We start from the raw sequence: 5,000 nt of genomic DNA on the forward strand, positions 1-5,000 counted from the left end.
AGGCCTGGTTAGTACTTGGATGGGAGACCGCCTGGAAATACCAGGTGCAGTAGGCTTTTGCGGCCAGCAGTGACTGCTCACGCCAAGCACTCTCCACACCAGAGGCAGGCCAACCTTTTGCTGCTCTCTGCGTCCTCGCCATTCCTCCCAACACTTGCCTGCGGGCGCAACTCAGGCAGGCGGCTTGGTCGGGCCATTCAGCTGCTGCAGCTTTGCCGGGCCTTTGCAACGCAGCACGGTTGTGTGCCTTGGCGTGCTGCACTTTGATGGGCACGCCAGCTGGCCCGTGTGGCCGCAAGCCAGTGTGTCGGCAGGACGTTCTCTCTCCTAGCCTGAAGGCGCCGCATGAATGCAAGTTGTGGCATTGGGGCTGGTGTGGAAAGCGAAGGAAGAGAGAGCTGGCTTGCATTGCCTGCCTGACCCTTGTGCTGGCTGTGCTGAGAGAAGTGCGCAGCGTTGCAATGTGGAAAGGCAGCAGCGTGCAGGCGGCAGGCTGGTGTGAGGTGGGCGGGGCTTGCAGTTTTCCTTGGGGAGGTGGAGAAGAAAAAAGAGAGCTAGGTGGGGACGGCATGAAGGGGAGCGAGTATCAGGCATATAGGCTAGAATTAGCAGGTGAAGGAGAGAAAGAGGAGGAGAAGTAGAAGTAGAAGTAGAAAAAGAGAGAGAAAAAATTGAAAACAACCGGAAAGAAGAAGTGGCGAAGTTGCTAGGGTGGCCAGCTTGAATAGGCGAGAAGACGGTGCTGCAGATGCCTACGGCCATACTAGTCTGAAAACGCCCAATCTCGTCTGATCTCGGAAGCTAAGCAGACTCAGGCCTGGTTAGTACTTGGATGGGAGACCGCCTGGGAATACCAGGTGCAGTAGGCTTTTGCGGCCAGCAGTGACTGCTCACGCCAAGCACTCTCCACACCAGAGGCAGGCCAACCTTTTGCTGCTCTCTGCGTCCTCGCCATTCCTCCCAACACTTGCCTGCGGGCTCAACTCAGGCAGGCGGCTTGGTCGGGCCATTCAGCTGCTGCAGCTTTGCCGGGCCTTTGCAACGCAGCACGGTTGTGTGCCTTGGCGTGCTGCACTTTGATGGGCACGCCAGCTGGCCCGTGTGGCCGCAAGCCAGTGTGTCGGCAGGACGTTCTCTCTCCTAGCCTGAAGTAGCCGCATGAATGCAAGTTGTGGCATTGGGGCTGGTGTGGAAAGCGAAGGAAGAGAGAGCTGCCTTGCATTGCCTGCCTGACCCTTGTGCTGGCTGTGCTGAGAGAAGTGCGCAGCGTTGCAATGTGGAAAGGCAGCAGCGTGCAGGCGGCAGGCTTGTGTGAGGTGGGCGGGGTTTGCAGTTTTCCTTGGGGAGGTGGAGAAGAAAAAAGAGAGCTAGGTGGGGACGGCCTGAAGGGGAGCGAGTATCAGGCATATAGGCTAGAATTAGCAGGAGAAGGAGAGAAAGAGGAGGAGAAGTAGAAGTAGAAGTAGAAAAAGAGAGAGAAAAAAATTGAAAACAACCGGAAAGAAGAAGTGGCGAGGGTGCTAGGGTGGCCAGCTTGAATAGGCGAGAAGACGGTGCTGCAGTTGCCTACGGCCATACTAGTCTGAAAACGCCCGATCTCGTCTGATCTCGGAAGCTAAGCAGACTCAGGCCTGGTTAGTACTTGGATGGGAGACCGCCTGGGAATACCAGGTGCAGTAGGCTTTTGCGGCCAGCAGTGACTGCTCACGCCAAGCACTCTCCACACCAGAGGCAGGCCAACCTTTTGCTGCTCTCTGCGTCCTCGCCATTCCTCCCAACACTTGCCTGCGGGCGCAACTCAGGCAGGCGGCTTGGTCGGGCCATTCAGCTGCTGCAGCTTTGCCGGGCCTTTGCAACGCAGCACGGTTGTGTGCCTTGGCGTGCTGCACTTTGATGGGCACGCCAGCTGGCCCGTGTGGCCGCAAGCCAGTGTGTCGGCAGGACGTTCTCTCTCCTAGCCTGAAGGCGCCGCATGAATGCAAGTTGTGGCATTGGGGCTGGTGTGGAAAGCGAAGGAAGAGAGAGCTGGCTTGCATTGCCTGCCTGACCCTTGTGCTGGCTGTGCTGAGAGAAGTGCGCAGCGTTGCAATGTGGAAAGGCAGCAGCGTGCAGGCGGCAGGCTGGTGTGAGGTGGGCGGGGCTTGCAGTTTTCATTGGGGAGGTGGAGAAGAAAAAAGAGAGCCAAGTGGGGACGGCATGAAGGGGAGCGAGTATCAGGCATATAGGCTAGAATTAGCAGGTGAAGGAGAGAAAGAGGAGGAGAAGTAGAAGTAGAAGTAGAAAAAGAGAGAGAAAAAATTGAAAACAACCGGAAAGAAGAAGTGGCGAGGTTGCTAGGGTGGCCGGCTTGAATAGGCGAGAAGACGGTGGTGCAGATGCCTACGGCCATACTAGTCTGAAAACGCCCGATCTCGTCTGATCTCGGAAGCTAAGCAGACTCAGGCCTGGTTAGTACTTGGATGGGAGACCGCCTGGGAATACCAGGTGCAGTAGGCTTTTGCGGCCAGCAGAGACTGCTCACGCCAAGCACTCTCCACAACAGAGGCAGGCCAACCTTTTGCTGCTCTCTGCGTCCTCGCCATTCCTCCCAACACTTGCCTGCGGGCTCAACTCAGGCAGGCGGCTTGGTCGGGCCATTCAGCTACTGCAGCTTTGCCGGGCCTTTGCAACGCAGCACGGTTGTGTGCCTTGGCGTGCTGCACTTTGATGGGCACGCCAGCTGGCCCGTGTGGCCGCAAGCCAGTGTGTCGGCAGGACGTTCTCTCTCCTAGCCTGAAGGCGCCGCATGAATGCAAGTTGTGGCATTGGGGCTGGTGTGGAAAGCGAAGGAAGAGAGAGCTGGCTTGCATTGCCTGCCTGACCCTTGTGCTGGCTGTGCTGAGAGAAGTGCGCAGCGTTGCAATGTGGAAAGGCAGCAGCGTGCAGGCGGCAGGCTGGTGTGAGGTGGGCGGGGCTTGCAGTTTTCATTGGGGAGGTGGAGAAGAAAAAAGAGAGCCAAGTGGGGACGGCATGAAGGGGAGCGAGTATCAGGCATACAGGCTAGAATTAGCAGGTGAAGGAGAGAAAGAGGAGGAGAAGTAGAAGTAGAAGTAGAAAAAGAGAGAGAAAAAATTGAAAACAACCGGAAAGAAGAAGTGGCGAGGTTGCTAGGGTGGCCAGCTTGAATAGGCGAGAAGACGGTGGTGCAGATGCCTGCGGCCATACTAGTCTGAAAACGCCCGATCTCGTCTGATCTCGGAAGCTAAGCAGACTCAGGCCTGGTTAGTACTTGGATGGGAGACCGCCTGGGAATACCAGGTGCAGTCGGCTTTTGCGGCCAGCAGAGACTGCTCACGCCAAGCACTCTCCACACCAGAGGCAGGCCAACCTTTTGCTGCTCTCTGCGTCCTCGCCATTCCTCCCAACACTTGCCTGCGGGCTCAACTCAGGCAGGCGGCTTGGTTGGGCCATTCAGCTGCTGCAGCTTTGCCGGGCCTTTGCAACGCAGCACGGTTGTGTGCCTTGGCGTGCTGCACTTTGATGGGCACGCCAGCTGGCCCGTGTGGCCGCAAGCCAGTGTGTCGGCAGGACGTTCTGTCTCCTAGCCTGAAGGCGCCGCATGAATGCAAGTTGTGGCATTGGGGCTGGTGTGGAAAGCGAAGGAAGAGAGAGCTGGCTTGCATTGCCTGCCTGACCCTTGTGCTGGCTGTGCTGAGAGAAGTGCGCAGCGTTGCAATGTGGAAAGGCAGCAGCGTGCAGGCGGCAGGCTGGTGTGAGGTGGGCGGGGCTTGCAGTTTTCCTTGGGGAGGTGGAGAAGAAAAAAGAGAGCTAGGTGGGGACGGCATGAAGGGGAGCGAGTATCAGGCATATAGGCTAGAATTAGCAGGAGAAGGAGAGAAAGAGGAGGAGAAGTAGAAGTAGAAGTAGAAAAAGAGAGAGAAAAAATTGAAAACAACCGGAAAGAAGAAGTGGCGAGGGTGCTAGGGTGGCCAGCTTGAATAGGCGAGAAGACGGTGGTGCAGATGCCTACGGCCATGCTAGTCTGAAAACGCCCGATCTCGTCTGATCTCGGAAACTAAGCAGACTCAGGCCTGGTTAGTACTTGGATGGGAGACCGCCTGGGGATACCAGGTGCAGTAGGCTTTTGCGGCCAGCAGAGACTGCTCACGCCAAGCACTCTCCACACCAGAGGCAGGCCAACCTTTTGCTGCTCTCTGCGTCCTCGCCATTCCTCCCAACACTTGCCTGCGGGCTCAACTCAGGCAGGCGGCTTGGTCGGGCCATTCAGCTGCTGCAGCTTTGCCGGGCCTTTGCAACGCAGCACGGTTGTGTGCCTTGGCGTGCTGCACTTTGATGGGCACGCCAGCTGGCCCGTGTGGCCGCAAGCCAGTGTGTCGGCAGGACGTTCTCTCTCCTAGCCTGAAGGCGCCGCATGAATGCAAGTTGTTGCATTGGGGCTGGTGTGGAAAGCGAAGGAAGAGAGAGCTGGCTTGCATTGCCTGCCTGACCCTTGTGCTGGCTGTGCTGAGAGAAGTGCGCAGCGTTGCAATGTGGAAAGGCAGCAGCGTGCAGGCGGCAGGCTGGTGTGAGGTGGGCGGGGCTTGCAGTTTTCCTTGGGGAGGTGGAGAAGAAAAAAGAGAGCTAGGTGGGGACGGCATGAAGGGGAGCGAGTATCAGGCATATAGGCTAGAATTAGCAGGAGAAGGAGAGAAAGAGTAGGAGAAGTAGAAGTAGAAGTAGAAAAAGAGAGAGAAAAAATTGAAAACAACCGGAAAGAAGAAGTGGCGAGGGTGCTAGGGTGGCCAGCTTGAATAGGCGAGAAGACGGTGCTGCAGATGCCTACGGCCATACTAGTCGGAAAACGCCCGATCTCGTTTGATCTCGGAAGCTAAGCAGACTCAGGCCTGGTTAGTACTTGGATGGGAGAGCGCCTGGGAATACCAGGTGCAGTAGGCTTTTGCGGCCAGCAGAGACTGCTCACGCCAAGCACTCTCCACACTAGAGGCAGGCCAACCTTTTGC

At 57.0% G+C, this 5,000-nt stretch overlaps 7 non-coding genes across 7 annotated transcripts in view; all 7 read left to right on the top strand.

Annotated features, from left to right (window-relative positions):
• The window catches only part of LOC140414038 (5S ribosomal RNA), a 119-nt gene extending 63 nt beyond the window's left edge, over positions 1 to 56 (top strand). Inside the window, exon 1 of the ribosomal RNA XR_011943185.1 lies at positions 1 to 56. This exon is cut by the window's left edge and continues 63 nt beyond it. This is a non-coding gene — a ribosomal RNA (5S ribosomal RNA).
• Positions 57 to 750: 694 nt separating this feature from the next.
• Positions 751 to 869, top strand: LOC140414577 (5S ribosomal RNA). The gene has a single exon (XR_011943715.1). It is a non-coding gene; the product is annotated as a 5S ribosomal RNA (ribosomal RNA).
• A 695-nt stretch (positions 870 to 1,564) lies between these two features.
• Positions 1,565 to 1,683, top strand: LOC140413010 (5S ribosomal RNA). Its single transcript, XR_011942194.1, has one exon. It is a non-coding gene; the product is annotated as a 5S ribosomal RNA (ribosomal RNA).
• A 694-nt stretch (positions 1,684 to 2,377) lies between these two features.
• LOC140413011 (5S ribosomal RNA) lies at positions 2,378 to 2,496 on the top strand. The gene has a single exon (XR_011942195.1). It is a non-coding gene; the product is annotated as a 5S ribosomal RNA (ribosomal RNA).
• A 694-nt stretch (positions 2,497 to 3,190) lies between these two features.
• On the top strand, positions 3,191 to 3,309 carry LOC140414489 (5S ribosomal RNA). The gene has a single exon (XR_011943620.1). It is a non-coding gene; the product is annotated as a 5S ribosomal RNA (ribosomal RNA).
• A 694-nt stretch (positions 3,310 to 4,003) lies between these two features.
• On the top strand, positions 4,004 to 4,122 carry LOC140415411 (5S ribosomal RNA). Its single transcript, XR_011944518.1, has one exon. It is a non-coding gene; the product is annotated as a 5S ribosomal RNA (ribosomal RNA).
• A 694-nt stretch (positions 4,123 to 4,816) lies between these two features.
• On the top strand, positions 4,817 to 4,935 carry LOC140415380 (5S ribosomal RNA). Its single transcript, XR_011944491.1, has one exon. It is a non-coding gene; the product is annotated as a 5S ribosomal RNA (ribosomal RNA).
• Positions 4,936 to 5,000: the final 65 nt, after the last annotated feature.

The sequence above is a fragment of the Scyliorhinus torazame genome, chromosome 4, assembly GCF_047496885.1.
Source record: "Scyliorhinus torazame isolate Kashiwa2021f chromosome 4, sScyTor2.1, whole genome shotgun sequence".
Classification (NCBI taxonomy): Eukaryota; Metazoa; Chordata; class Chondrichthyes; order Carcharhiniformes; family Scyliorhinidae; genus Scyliorhinus; species Scyliorhinus torazame.